At 42.0% G+C, this 15683-nt stretch overlaps 1 protein-coding gene across 18 annotated transcripts in view; it reads right to left on the reverse strand.

Moving 5' to 3' along the window:
* SIPA1L1 (signal induced proliferation associated 1 like 1) overlaps positions 1-15683 on the reverse strand; it is a 335579-nt gene that overhangs the window by 241651 nt on the left and 78245 nt on the right. For 13 of the 18 annotated variants that reach the window (XM_075927309.2, XM_075927305.2, XM_075927304.2 and 10 more), the window contains one exon: positions 8403-8473. The exons of 4 other annotated variants lie outside the window; for them this stretch is intronic. The gene's annotated coding sequence lies outside the window, so the exon portion shown is untranslated. Of the gene's footprint in view, positions 1-7839; positions 7863-8402; positions 8474-15683 lie in introns of those variants that run through there. One more of the 18 variants, XM_089778525.1, reaches the window with a different exon arrangement.

Genomic DNA, 15683 nt, shown 5'->3' on the forward strand with positions numbered 1-15683 from the left:
ATCCTACTCCGGAGCAAGACCGACCTCACATCCTGAAAGCAAGCTAGTTCTGGGCCAGTTAACCATGGATAAGCCACGCTGTGAGGTGGAGAGCTCTGACATTTGGATGGTACAGGAGACCCTTTTTCCAGACCTGAGTGATTAGGTCCAGGCTGGTAGAGAGGTGTTGTGGTTTGTCCTGGGTCCTGACCAGAACCCTGGAATTATGAGAAACAGAGGGAATGCATACAGAAGGCCCCTTGGCCAATTGTTGATTAGAGCTTCCCCTCTGGACCCCATTCCCTGTCCTAGAAATGAGAAGTAATGTGGGCACCTCTCGTTCACCTCTGAGGTGAGCAAGTCCACTTGGGACAACCCCACCTTTGGGAAAGAATTTGGAGGAGTTTCTCTTATGCACCATTCGTGTGCCCTGAAGGAGCTACTTAGTGTGTCTGCTAATACATTCTTGTGTCCTGGCAGATATTCTGCCTGGAAGTGAATGTCGTGGGCTATACAGAACTCCCATAGGAGTAGGGCTTCTCAACGTAGGGGAGAGGAGTGAGCTCCACCCTGTTTGTTTATATAAAACATGACTTCTGTGTTGTCTAAAAGCACTGACACCATCTTGCCCGAGTTGAGCTAGAAAAACTTTGCATGCCCACCTGACTGCCCTCAACTCCCTGTCATTTATGTGAAAGTCCATCTCCTGAGGAGTCCATAGCCTGTGTCCTGTGATGTGCTACATGTGCACCCCAACCCTCATCATTAGTCTGACTATAGAGACATCACTCAGGAAGGGAACTCCTCTGCACACCTCTTCCTCTTAAGTCTACCACTGTAAAGAGTGCATGACCGCCTGTGAGTGTGATAGAATGGAGTCCCAGTGTGCCTGTGTCTGGTTGAACCATCATGCTACCCAGGCATGCAGTGGTCTCAATCTCAATCTGGAGTGTCAAACAATGAGAGCAAGCCGCCATGTGGCCCAGCATCCTCATGCAGCTCTTTGCCGTTATACGCAGGGACAGTGATGGCTACTATAGCCCAGAATCTGGATGTGGGGACATACGTCCTTCCTTTCCTGGCATCCATGTAGGCCCCCCCCAAACTCCATGTCCTGTGAAGGAGTCAACAGATTTTTCCTCGTTTATTAGGAGACCTGGCTCTGAAGAGAGAGATTTTTGTGAAGGCTATCTGGGCCAGCACTTGATCTCTCAACCGACCCCTGATGGAAAGCCACCACCACTGCCACACACTTGGTGAACACTCTGGGGGCAGTGGAAAGTCCGAATGGTAGTACCATAAATTGAAAATGTTCCTGAGCCACCACAAATCGAAGGACCCTTCTGTGATTCGGTCTTATGGCTACATGGAAGTAAGTGTCTTTTAAGTCAAGGGTCACTTACCAGGTCCCCAATTCCAGGGCAGGAATAATAGAGGCGAGTGGCACCATCCTGAACCTCGTCTTCTTTATAAACTTTTTGAGGTCTCAGATCCAGGTCTGAGACCTCCTTTTGTTTTGGGGATAAGAAAATAGTGGGAATAAAACCCCTTGCTCTCTAACTGTGACGGGATTCTCTCCACCACTCCTTTGGCAAGAAATATAAGGAGCTCCTGCTTTAGGAGCTCCTCGTGCGATAGGTCCCGGAAGAGGGACTGGGAGGGTGGGTGGTTAGGGGGCAAACTTATAAAAAGGATGGAGTAGCCCATTTCTACCAGGCCTAGTACCCACTTGTTGGAAGTGATGTGGGCCAAGGCCTGGGAAAAATGCGACTATCTGTCCCCAAAGGAGAGGATGATGGCGGGGGCTGTTACAAGGTCCTCGAGCACACCTTCAAAATGGCTACTTGGATTGTTGGTTGGGGGGGGGGAGGGGGGGAAGGTCTACATTTCTACCGGTATCCCCTCGTGGTCATCTGCATCTAACACAGTTACAGGACGCCCCCGCTACATTGTTATTGCCCACACTCGGCCTACACCTCCATTGGTCTTGCCTGAAGGGTTGGTACTGTGACCTCCCTGACTGTCTGGTGTTAAGTTGCCTCCTTTGTGGGGCAGGTGTGTGAATGCCCAGTGATCTGAGTGTGGCTCTAGTGTCCTTAAGGCTGTGAAGTCTTGAGTCTGTGTGTTGTGAAAACAGGGATTTTTCCCTTGAAGGGTAGGCCCTGGATGGTATTCTGCACATTCAGAGATATTCCTGAAACTTGGAGCCATGCAATCCTGTGCATGACCACACCTGAGGCCATAGTACAGGCAGCCAAGTCCACAGCATCGAGCGCTGCTTGCAGGGCTGTTTGCGCTATGGTCCTCACCTTGTTGGCCATAGCCGAGATTCCTGTCTGGAGTCCAAGAGTAACCATTTGCGGAATTTGTTCATCACTTGCCAAGTATTATATGCATAACAGCTCAGCATCACTTGCTGATTAGCGATGCACAGTTGGACACGCCTGTGACAAACTTTACATCCCATAAGGTCGAGGTGCTTAGGTTCCCTGGATTTTGCTGTAGGCCCCAGTTGCTCCTGTCTCTCCTTCTGAGCAGCTGCTTGTACCACCACGGAACAGGGTGATAAATGTTCATGTCCCGATTGAGGAACAAAATTTCTCTTTTCAATCCCTTTTTCAGTCAGAGTAATTGAGGCAGGGGTCTGCCACAATGTGTTGGTAATCTTAGTCACTGTTTTGTTCAGGGGAAGTGCGAGCTTTGTAGGGGCATCAAGCAGTAAATGTCCACCATGGGGTCAGTGTCCTCTGTCACTGACTCCGCTTGTACCCCAAGATTTGCCATCAAACTGCGTAGCAGTTTGTAGTGTGCACATGCATCCATCGATGGTGCCGGATCTGTCATGGCCTCGCCCAGAGAGGAGGAAGAGAACTCCCTTCTGCATGGTCCTCTAACATCTCAGGAGAATGGGTCTCTGAGGGGGCTCTGCTTGAGCAGGAGCTGGGCTCATGTCAGTTGCTCTTTCCAGTCCAGTCTCCTGTCTTGGTGGTCTTTCTGCCCTAGCAGCAACAGGGAATCTCGACATCGAGGCAGATGGGGCACTCCTACAGTGTGAGATACTAGATCCCCACGATGGTGGCATGGGCCTTTGCCACTGATGATAGGGCCAGCGTGTCCAAAAGGGCCAGGGCAGTTGGGCTTGGGGAGGCCAAGTCTATTGAAAGTCACTTGTCTTAGGCCAGTGCCAAGAGCGAGACCGGTGCCAGGAAGATGTCCTGGATGATGCCACGGACCGCACTGATTCAGCCTCAGACTCCGATGAGTAGTCGGAGGTGGACCAGAGTGGTACCATAGACTGTGCTTTTGAGAGGTGATGGTGTCTCTCTCTCTCCATAGCCACCGGATTCTCTGTGTGGATTTGCCTGGAGGGCCCCATGGTTGCTGGTGCCGGGGCCCTGGGGCCGGATGCAAGCTATACAGTGCTGTGTGTGATAAACATTGTCGCTGGTGCCGCCTGCGCCCCAGGGGAGGGCGGTACCGCCACTAGTTGCAGTGCTGCTTGATGGCAGGCACTCTGCAGGGGTGTCCCCATGATCGGTGCCACTTGGCTTGCCGCAGCACGTGGTATAGCCGGCAGTGCCACCGTTGTCAGTGCTGGTGCTGACCAGGCAGCCAGTCCCATTGCCGCCACCGGTGCCCCTCTGGTCCCCAGTGCCGCAGGCGAGTGTTCCTGATGAGCAGGAGACAGTGGAGGTGATATGGTGAGCTCAATCAGCTCTTATGCTGCATCAAAAGTTTCCGGTGTGGATGGTTGGTGCACATGTATCAGCCCTGGGCTCTGTCCCCGTGCCAAGTCTTCTCTCCGTCTCTGTATGTCGGCCTCCCGTCTGCATCTTGGAGAATCCAGGCGTAGTGATCGAGGACGGTGCCGGCTCCCATGTGTCTTCTGGCTGGGTGACCTGCCTCTTGCCTCTTTTCTCTTCTTTGGCACCGGAGATTGAGAATGGTGCCTCGGTGCCGATGACTTTGGTACTGAGGTATGGGAAGGGGCCGGTTGGGCCTCACGCACCGAAGCTGGTGCGCTGAGCACTGTAACGTCTCTCCCCGGTGCCAGTTGAAGTGCTGACTACATCAGCAGCAGTTTTAAGCGGGAATCTCTCTCCCATTTAGTTCTAGGTTTAAAATTTCTACAGATTTTCCAGAAGTTGGTTAGGTGGGACTCTCCCAGATCTTTTAGGCATGAGTCATGGGGAGGGGGTCTCTCCTCTGGGCATCGGCTTTGCACTGGACACAGGGTTTAAATCCATGCAGGCCTGGCATCCCCCACCCCTGAAGGAGAGAGAAATAACTACTAATCTACTCTAACGCTAACAAACTATTTACAGGTAAGAAACAGTTATCACTGGGTTCTATTAGGAGATCGAGATAAGTTCCAACAACCGTCATGGGCAGTAAGAAGGAACTGAGGAGGGGGAGGGCCATCGGGGTACTTAAGCACTGTAATCACAGTGCCACTCCAGGAGGCGACCTGCTGGCCCGACAGCAGCACGAGCACACCTCATTCGAATGCACATGAGCAAGCACTCAAAGAAGAACAATACTAACTAATTCCTTCTCTATAGCTTCAAGGGGTAGCCGAGATAGTCTGTTACAGAAAAAAAAAAAAGCAAGTAAATGGTCTGGTAGCACTTTATAGTCTAAAAAAAACCATGTAAATGGTATTATGAGCTTTCGTGGGCACAGCCCACTTCTTCAGATAACCGGAGTTATGATTAGAGGATAAGGAAACTCGAAATAAATAGGACAGGGGTTCCCAACCTGGGGTATGCGTACCCCCAAGGGGTACGAGAAGCTTGTCAAGGGAATACGGGGAATATTTGGTAAATAACTAGATTATCCTAATTGAAATATTCCAAAAGTAGTAGTATAAGTGAAAAAAGTTGTGGATTCTAGAGTCTAGAATTTATTTCCTTTCATATTGAATAGGGGGTATGGGAAGGTTTACTAAAGCCAAATGGGTACGGGGTCCAAAAAAGGTTGGGAACCCCTGAAATAGGAGAAGGGAAGGGGGAGGAAGGGAGAAAGATGTTCTGTCATCCCCCCCTCCCCCACCTTTATGCATGAAGTATCAGGAGAAAGGGTGCTAAACATGAGTAGATAAAGATCAAAGTTAGTGGATGGATAAGGCAGGAAGGATACTATTCAGAAAATAGTTAGCACCTTCACTGATAAAGATTCCACCACCCCATATCTTGATTAAATCCACAGGGAAAGCTTGGAATTACAATACATATGCAAATTCAATTCAATTAATTATGGACTTAATCAAGATATGGGGTGGTGGAACCTTTATCAATGAAGGTGATAACTACTTTCTAAATGGTATCCTTCCTGTCTTATCCATCCACTGACTTTGATCTTTATCTACTCAGGTTTAGCACCCTTTCTCCTGATACTTTATGCATAGAGGTAAGAGGTGGGCGATAGAACATCTCCCCCCCCCCCATTTATTTCAAGTTTCCTTATCCTCTAATCATAACTCCAGTCATCTGAAGAAGTAGGCTGTGCCCATGAAAGCTCATGATACCATCTACATGTTTTATTAGTCTATAAAGTGCTACCAGACCATTTGCTTGCTGTTTTCCTTCTCTATAGGTATCAACTAGAAGGAGAGGCATCGAGCTCCGCCTGCAACTAAGGGCAGTAACAAAGGAACTGAGGGGAGGGAGTTGGTCCACAAGCACCAATCACAAAGGCACAAACTGCATGTACTTACTTTCCCATCGCACATGCGTAGGCCACCAGATACTACTGGGAAAACTCCGATCTACAGCACCGGGATGAGCCCAGCATCCATAGTGACACTGCTCAAAGAAGAACTTCCTCTTATAAATTCTATGAAAGTTAACTCAAACACTACAAAACACAACTCACAACAGAGATTATTATGTGTTCATTTTTCATATTTTGGCATATCACATATAATTAGTACATTACGTTGAAAAAAGTATGAGTTTACTATCATGGTGTCTGTCACACCAAGTGCTGTCTCTCATCTGTGCTTGCTAGAGTTATAGGAGGTGGTCTTTTAATATGAATAAGCTATGACTAAAATGAGACTGTAAAAAGCTCATTTTCACTTTTGTTCAGAGAAAAAGATAGTCTGATTTTCAGAAGTCAAAGTCCAAGGCATTAATTCAAAGTTTTCTCAGAGGGGTAGCTGTTTTAGTCTGTAACTAAAAAACAAGCAGTCCTGTGGCAGCTTAGAGACTAAAACCCACTTCATCAGATTCGCTTAAAGTTTTCTGTTCGCTTTCTTGAGCATTTTTAGATAAATGTGAGCTTTCGGTGTATACCTATGGTCTAATGCAATTCTTTGATGCATTAACAAAAATATAGAATAGCAACATGAAGTAGGACTGTCAATCGCAGCTAACTCGAGTAACTGAAAAATTAATTATTCAAAATATTATTCACAATTAATCACAGTTTTGATTGTGTTGTTAAACAACAGAATACCAATTTAAAATGATCACATTTTGGTTGTTTTTCTACACTTTAAAATATTATTTCAGTTAGAGTACAGATATGATTTCAGTTACAATACAGTGCTCATTATTTTTACAGATATGTGCCTATAGTGCAATTTCTATCATGAATGTGCAATTTACAAATGCAGATTTTTGTTACATAACTTCACTCAAAAACAAAAAAAATGTAGAGCCAACAAGTGTACACAGACCTACTTCTTATTCAGCCAATCACTAAGACAAACACGTTTGTTTACATTTACGAAAGATAACACTGCCCACTTCTTATTTACGAAAGATAACACTGCCCACTTATTTACTGTTTCATTTGAAAGCAAGGTATTTATGTGCCAGATATGCTAAACATTCCTATGCCCCTTTGTGCTTCAGCCACAATTCTAGAGAACGTGCTTCCATATTGGTGACAAATGTTAAAAATAACATGTTAATTAAATTTGAGACTCAAATCCTTGGGGAAGTATTTTATGCCTCCTGCTCAGTTTCATACACACTTTGTCATATTTCATATTACGGCAGTAGCAATCTCAGATGATGACTCAGCATACATTGTTTGTTTTAAGAACTCTTTCACTGCAGATTTGACAAAATGGAAAAGTACCAATATGAGATTTCTAAAGATAGCTACAGAACTTGAGCCAAGGTATAAGAATCTGAAGTACCTTTCAAAATCTGAGAAGGCCAAGGTGTAGAACATGCTGTGAGAAGTCATAAAAGAACAACACTCCAATGCAGAAACTATAAAACCCGAACCACCATAAAAGAAAAATCAAACTTCTCCTGATGGCATCTGACTCATGATGATGAAAATGAATATACAACTGTCTGTACTGCTTTAGACTGTATTGATCAGAACCCAACATTATGGATGCATGCCCTCTGTAACGGTGCTTGAAACAAATGGACATACTACAAGTGACACTGTAAAGATGACACTTATGTCCTGTAAATGTAGACACTTTTTCATCTGAAAAACCGGCTGAACAAGAAGGAGGACTGGGTACACTCGTAGGTGCTAATGTTTAACATGGTTTTATTTTTGAATGCAGGGTTTTTTGTTTTTTTTTTTTAAACACATAATTCTACATTAGTAAGTTCAATTTCTATGATAAAGACACTGTACTACAGTCCACGTATTCGAAGAACTGTTTTAGTTTTTTACTACAGTGCAAATATTTGCAATCAAAGAAATAAAGTGAGCACTGTACACTTTGTATTGTTTGTTATAATTGACATCAATATATTTGAAAAACGTAAAAAACAGCCAAAATATTTAAATGGTATTCTATAGTTTAACTGCATAATTAAATTGCAAGATTAATTGTGATTAATTTGTAATCACTTGACAGCTCTAACAGGAAAATAATATTACCTCTGCATTTGGCACTGTATATGACCATTACTGGAATTCTGCGCATAGTTCTAGTGTCTGCAGTTCAAGAAGGACATTAATAATTAAGACAGGATTAAAAAAAGAATGATGAAAAGTTTAGAAGACATAACTTGTAGGGAAAGACTCAAAGGATCAATCTGTTTACCCTATCAAAGAGAAAACTAAGGGTTGATTTGATCACAATTTCTAAGTACCTACATGAGAAAAAGAAATTGGGTAACTGCTCTTCAGTCTAGCAAAGAAGTTTATAACAAAATCCAAGGGCTGGAAGTTGAAGCTAAAAACATTCAAACTAAAAAATTAAAAACATACTTTTGAGAGTGAGGGTAACTAACCATTGGAACAGCTTATCAAGAGCGGTGATAGAATCTTCAAGTTTTTAAATCACCTTTGGATTTTATTTTTTTAAGAGGTATAACTCTAGTTCCACCATGTCTACTGGACTTGAAACAGAAATTAATTCAAGCAAAGCGGCCTGTGCTATGAAGGAAGTCAAAATGGATCAAGACAAAAGTCCCTTCTGGCCTTAAACTGGCCTTTACCTTTTCTTAATTTACAGATCTTGGTTTCTTCTCGGTCCCTCATGAACTCAACAGTAAATACTCACTAGAACCTGCAAAAACAAAAAATTTATTTATTTTAGTTTTAAAATTTCAATAATAGGTGCTAGCACAGATACAGTATAACATTTTGTCATCCAACACTTATGTCCTGTAAATGTAGACACTTTTTCATCTGAAAAACCGGCTGAACAAATATTGGAATAAATTGCCAAGGGAGGTGGTGGAATCTCCCTCTCTGGAGATATTTAAGAACAGGTTAGATAGACATCTGTCAGGGATGGTGTAGACGGAGCTTGGTCCTGCCTTGAGGGCGGGGGGCTGGACTCGATGACCTCTCGAGGTCCCTTCCAGTCCTATGATTCTGTGATTCTAAGAGATACGAAGACAGAGGACAGACAGTAATAGAGAAGGAGAAAGATATGGCACGAGAGTCAGAAACAGCTAGAGGAACATATTCCCCCCCTAAAAAGCAAAATAAAGGAATGAACTAAAAGTTTACTTACTCACTGCCCTATTCTATCTACTCTATCTTGGAGCAAAGTTCCCACTGGAAATTTTGGGAGCAGGGCTAAGCCTTTCACTGAAACGAGGAAAGGATCTGGCAGATACAAGACAGTAGGGAAAGGCTCTGGCCAGAGGCGCCTGCCAGAACCTTCCCTTGTTGCCAGAGTCTCTCAGTCCAGTGAGACGGTTCCAGCAGCAGGAAAGCAGGATTCTACATTACTAAAAATTGCAGTGTAGATGTGGGAAGCACTGCTTGGGTTTGTAACTAACAATATAAAGCATATATCTTAGGATCCAGGCTTGTACAAGGGCACTCTACTCACCTAAATCATACCTCACCACGTACATCATGGAGCAGTGAAAATACTCTGCACATAATAATAAGTGTTGATGTAGCTTGTACATTTGAAAAACATCACTTATGCAGAAAAAAAATCTAAGTAGAGGGCTTACACAACTTCTCAGACATTTTTGTATTTATTTTATACTTCAGTTCAGTGAGCACTGGAATAATCTATTGCAGGATCCCTTCCTACTGAACTCATCCAAACAACTAATGCTTGTCTCTCCAAAAAGCAATACAATTCAAAAATATGCCATGTAACAAAAGTATTGACAAATCAACAATGCCTAGAAAAAATGCAGAACCTCAACAGTAGATTTGAACACCATGGAATCACTGTAATCAGGAATATGATTTTACTGAATTTCTACAGTTTGTGCAGTACCTGGTATAATAGGGTCCTGCTTCTTGATTAGGTCACTGTTAATACTGTTTAGTATTGCTAATTACAGTAACTACAGAAACCACTATTTATACCCTAAATTAATCTATTATAAAATGTGGGCATACTGGTTGGATAACTGTTCTCAGAGTAGTTATCAATGGTTTACAGTCATGATAACAGGGCATAATAAGGAGGGTTCTGTAGGAATCAATTTGGGGACCTATTCTGTTCAATATCTTCATCAACGATTTAGATAATGGCAGAGAGAATACTACACTTAAAGTCTGCGGATGACACCAACTTGGGAGGGGTTGCTATTGCTTTAGAGGAGAGGGTTAAAATGATCAGGTTGCTAAGGCCTCACAAGAGAGTCCTATTAAGCCAGCTAACACTATGCTAAGGTTCCAAGAAGGAGAGGACTCCCAAACTAGGGAAAATATCTGATGGATGAATAAATAAATGAAACACTTAAATAAATGTGGTATCGGTAAGACAGGAACATAGAATATGATTCTCAACTGGAGAATGATGTTTAGATATTGTGCTAGATGTACTCTCAGTAAACAGAGTTAGGGCTAGCAGATAGCTTCCAAATGAAGTACCTTATATTTTGCTGTATTCTCTCAGAAATTTTGCTGTTATGTACCAACGTGTTCTAGGCTGTGGCAGAACAGCTTCTTTTGGAGGTTGTTAACCAGACTGCATCCAGGTTGGTGACTGTAATCAAGCTGGTTAAGTTCTGATCTCTATTTTGCAAAATCATATCAGTTAAAACAGGGATTGTGATCAGATGCCAAACTCAGACTTGAAGAAGAGCTCTGTATAAGCTCAACAGTTTCTCTCTCACACCAAGTGAAGTGGGTCCAACAAAAAAATATTACCTTACTCATTTTCTCTGAGGTTTGTTTCCTGTCCATCTTTAATACAAGTGTGGCAAAAAGCTCTAGGAGCAGACAAACTGAATTTCTCATTTGCTAAGTTTGATCTTCCTCAGATGAGCCAACATCTTTCTCATTTGATTCCTTAGATGTTCAGCCACAATTGCCAAATACTTGCTAAATTCTGTTGATAGTGTGGAAAGTAGGAGTTTTTATTGGTAGTGAGATGCTCCTATTCTGAATCCTAGATATTTCTTGTGGATGGATGAAGAGATGTGAAAGCAGGTAACTTGCAGATCAAAAGTTACAAACTGGTCTGCTGGACTTAAGAAAATTAGAGAGGCAAGAGTTACCCTCCTGAATTTGCAACAAGGGGTGAATCTTTTGAGATATTTTTAAATCTATAATTGGGCTCCAGCCACCCATTTTACTTTGGAATTAGAAAGTAATGAGAATAAAACCCCTCACTCTGAATTCTAAGGTACCTCTTCTACTGTTTCAAACTGCTGAAGATAATCCACAATAACTTCAGAGGGGAGTCCCAGAAAAGGAGATGGGAAAGTGGAGGATAGCGGATAGGAGAGAACTGAAAATGGATAAAGTACTGTTTGACCACAAGTTTCAGGACCCACTAGTATCAGGTGATGTAAGGCTGGGCTTCTCAAAAATTAAAAATGTGGTTGCCCAAAAAGTGGGATGGGGGAAGAGAAGGACTATTTATCCTTCAAAGGTTCTCCTCAGCTCTCAATGATGTTATCAAACTTGCTGCCAGAGGAAAAAGGCAAAAGATCTTCCACATGAAGAATCTTTAATTCCTTCCTCAGAGATTCCAATGGTCTTTGAGCATTAGAGTAAGACACAAAGGGCTTCCATCTGGTGAAGTTTTGGGATGTGGTTTGCTTCCTCCGTTAGAGCAGAGTATAACTCTCAGGTCCTTTAATAAATGAACAGCTTCCTCAGTCTATGTATTGAACAATTCATAAACTTTGAACAGGATTCATAGTTGATTGGTCCACCCTGGATAGTTTAGAAGATTACTGCCACAAAGCCATGCGCACAACAATAAAGGTGGCCACTGAATGTACAACCATATCAGAGGTATCTAGAGCAGGTTGCAGAGATGTTCAGGACACTAATTGTCCCCAAGACTCCAGGTATTTTAGTTCTTCCCTTTATTCACATGGAAGCTTCTCTGAATAGGACTTAACAAGACTTTGAACTTTCTCACCCATTACCAAGACAGTTTCCCCAATTATCACCTGTAATACCATTAACTCACAAACATCCCACTCTCCCTACCTTTAATATCAGCAATTCACAGACACTTACCTTCCTTCCTCCCCCTTCCCACCCCCCCCCCCCCGCATCCCCCTTCTGTTCTGCAATGTGATTTGTCCTTTTCATATTTGTTCATTTTTTTAATTGTATCCTTTGGTATATATGGTTGTGACTACTTTCTTCCACTATTTGATCTGAGGAAGTGGGTCTGGCCCACGAAAGCTCATCATCTAATAAACCATCTTGTTAGTCTTTAAAGTGCTACATTGTCCTGCATTTTGCTTCTCTGAATAGTGACACCTTGTTGCAGTTCAGATAGCAATATTTTGACCGCAGAGCCTAATAATTACACATACACATCTGGAGAGTAGCTAAGGAATACACTTTCCTGTCAATTCAATCAAGCTTCTTTAGGGTCCTTCTCTCGGTGTCATTTTTTGAGCCTCTTATTTTTTTCATCTTCTAGTGGGAAATGGATGCCACTGATGTTGGGACATGCCTCAAAAACTGGAGTGTGAACTGCCTTTTGGTCAAGTCACATTACCAGATATACAAACATAATGGGGCTTGTGTTGTCTTATATTAGAGGTATAGTTAAACTTCAGAGAAACACATGTTTTTCATGGGTTGATCACAGCATAAAGAACAAATCTGGTGGATGTGTTCATACAGTAGATAAACACAAATACTGTACTGTACTACTGTTATGTTTGTAATTTGTCCTATATAAAAAAACCACACATATTGCTTTTGTATACTTTCATTAGTTATAGGCGTGTAAAAGTACACAAGACCAAATTTCAGGGTCTATGATGTGTTTTTTCAAAGCTGTGAATCTGATAGAGCCCTACTTCAGCAGCAGCAGGATGGACGACCTTTAGTGAAATGTAATATGCATTTCATGAAATGAAATCCCTTAGCCTTAGCACAACTACTTTAATGTTTTTTAAAACTATCTTGGCAGTTCAAAAGGATGAATCTAAGTTATTCATCTCTTCTATAGATGAATCATTGCTCACATTTCTATGGAGAAATGAAGGTGCAGCTGTCTTCCTAAATTAAGAAATACAGCATCGCATAATTCCACATGTATTCCTCCCTTCAATGGTATAGACTACGGCTCTTTCCAGCAGCTGCAGTCTCTTCAGGCAACCCTGAAGGCCCTACCTCCACAACGAATGAATGAACCCACTAGGCTTCAATCTGCAAACATGAACAGAGAAGTAAAGGTACATTAGAGGCCTTAACACACCCTTCCCACAAAACAGAACTACTTTTTAAAATCAAGATTCACCCTTCACTGTCTTGTACAATATGATGGCCAGTGGGAAAATTAGTCAAGTCACACTTACAGTTTGAGATTAAGTTGTGGGATATGCTAATATGAACAAAAGATCATACTGCATCTAACAAGAAGGTGAGAATTACAGGGGCTATTTATAATTACTGAATAGCCCTAGGTATTTAATTAACTGCACACGTTATTTGGAACATAAGCCAAAATGCAGTTTGACACACTTATTCTAGAAAAAATTACTTTTTAATGCATGTAAGTGCTACTTCAAAAGTTTAATACCCTAAAATGTAGCTTGCTTACTCATTTTTTAAAAAAGAGACTCCCAACAAATGTCTGCCCATGGAAATAAACCTCATGAATATGCTAGAACAGTTCAACAAACTTCCCAAATTGTACTTCAGAGCAAATTTAAACACAAGTTCATAACTGCATTCAGAAAGGAAGGCAAGAAATATGTTGTCTGACTGCAAGTTAACTCTGACTAATAAACAAGACCTGTACATGTAGTAAAAGCGTGTATGACCCCGAACAAGCAATTCAGTAGTGTAAACATGAAAACACGTTTGAAAAATTCCAGTTTAAATCTCAAGCACTGAAATAACTTCACCTTTTCAATAAATGCAAACATTACCTGAGCGATAGCTAAATTATATAGTTTTCAAGAAGCTGGGGAATGCTCTCGCACTTGCCAAGGTGCGCCACTGGTAAATACAGTTACTCACTAAGAGCACATCTGCCCTTTCCAACAAAGAGGCTCCAGACTCAGTGTGAGTATGCCTGGTCCCCCCCATACTTAGTCTAGGGGTACCAGAACAGAGTGACTTTTTACTGGCCATACGGTCAAGCAATGTGGGTAAGGAGATGGAGATAAAGGTGGGGCTGAAAGGAAGGGGCAGGGCTGCAAAGGAAGGACCACTGTTCCGGTGCCAGTGGCCTCCCCACATTTTTAGGGACCTTTTGCCATTCCTGACTTAGTCTTGTATTTTGCATAGGACCCATGGAATGTACCAACCACTGACCCACGGAATGTACCAACCACTATGATACAAGGGAGATGGGATGATAATTACCAGTGACTCAATCATTTCTCTACTTTTATATGAGCTATCCACCATAAGGAAGTTAAGAGTAATAGTTGAAAGAAAGACAAGAACCAGAAAGGTTTATGTCAAAAAATCCTCGAGAGCCAACTCTCAAAAGCCTAAACACACTACTTAAAACTACAAGATATAGCTCAGATTTCCAATCTAAGAGAGCCATGTGATGGCAGTTTTTTCTGACTTCAGCTACCATAGAGCAAATCAATTCTCAAAAGACAGATAACCTAAAACAGGCTTGCTCTCCAGTCCCCTGGGAATGCAATACAACTTTACTAACAACAATGCTGAAGAAAAGTTTTAATTTTAGAAGTTTTCATCTATCAGTAGCTTTGCTTTAAAAAAGCATGCATATTTCCCATGCATTCCCTAGGGAAATTGACTTTTAAAAAGCACTCTGAGAAAACCATGCTAAACAGAGGAAAGTGTTGTATGGTAGTGTGGTTTGTGTTTGGTTTTAGTATAATAATTATTAGAAGGTGAATATCATTGCAGTAACTGGGCTAACTATACATAAACATCATCAAAATCATTCCCTCATTTCTTAAGGACAGAGACGTCTAGCAGTCAGACCACCCTATTCCACAGCATGGCACTTTGATCTTTTGGATTCTCAAATATATACACACAAGAACCGAAGAGTTACTATAGGATGTGGTCCCAAGAATAAGCAATGCTTGAGAAGAAATCCTGTCACCGTGTCTTAAGACCTCAGAGCATGGAAATCTTGCAGAGTGGGTCAGGCAAGACTGCTTTGTCAACCAACCAACTGGGGATGAACTTGGAGAAAGAAACCAAAATACCACAACAGTCTTGGACTGTGTCCATAGCAAATAATATCACGACTACCATGCTTGAACACACATACTGAACAAGAATGTTTCCAGAATGAAGTTGAGTCACTTACTACGACCCTCAAGTATCTCTCCAATAAGACCAAACAAATGAGGCCATTTCTTCTATCCTTGCTCAATGTAGTTTTGAAGTATTTGCAATGATGTCTGATCTCTCAATACCGCCATTAAATGTTTGGATCCCAAGATGAGGGTGCCATAGAAAACCTTAGATTATATAAGCTCACTGCTGAGATCTAAGGTTTTTATATCATAGTAAGCTCCTGAAACCTGAATGGTTGACATCCAAACATTTAGAGGCTGAGAGAATTGGCTTTCCATCACAGTCTCAAAGATCTTTTCACAAAATAGGGGGATTAAATGAGTGTGTTGGCAAGAACTTCATTATCTACATATCATTTATTTAGCAAAGGCCAGACTACATAATTGTTGAGTGAAGTTTAAAATACGTGTAGCTTTTCTTAATTAAAACCATTCATTTACACGCCCCCTCAAGTTTTTAATCTAAAAAGAAAGGTTTAAGTTTACTCAAAAAATGTCTGAAATGAAGACCCTCAAAAAGGTTGCAAATATCACTAAAGAGACTAAGGCACTACAAGTGAGCAACTTAAATTAAAACAGTCT

The sequence above is a fragment of the Pelodiscus sinensis genome, chromosome 5, assembly GCF_052426305.1.
Source record: "Pelodiscus sinensis isolate ZL-2025 chromosome 5, ASM5242630v1, whole genome shotgun sequence".
Lineage (NCBI taxonomy): Eukaryota > Metazoa > Chordata > Testudines > Trionychidae > Pelodiscus > Pelodiscus sinensis.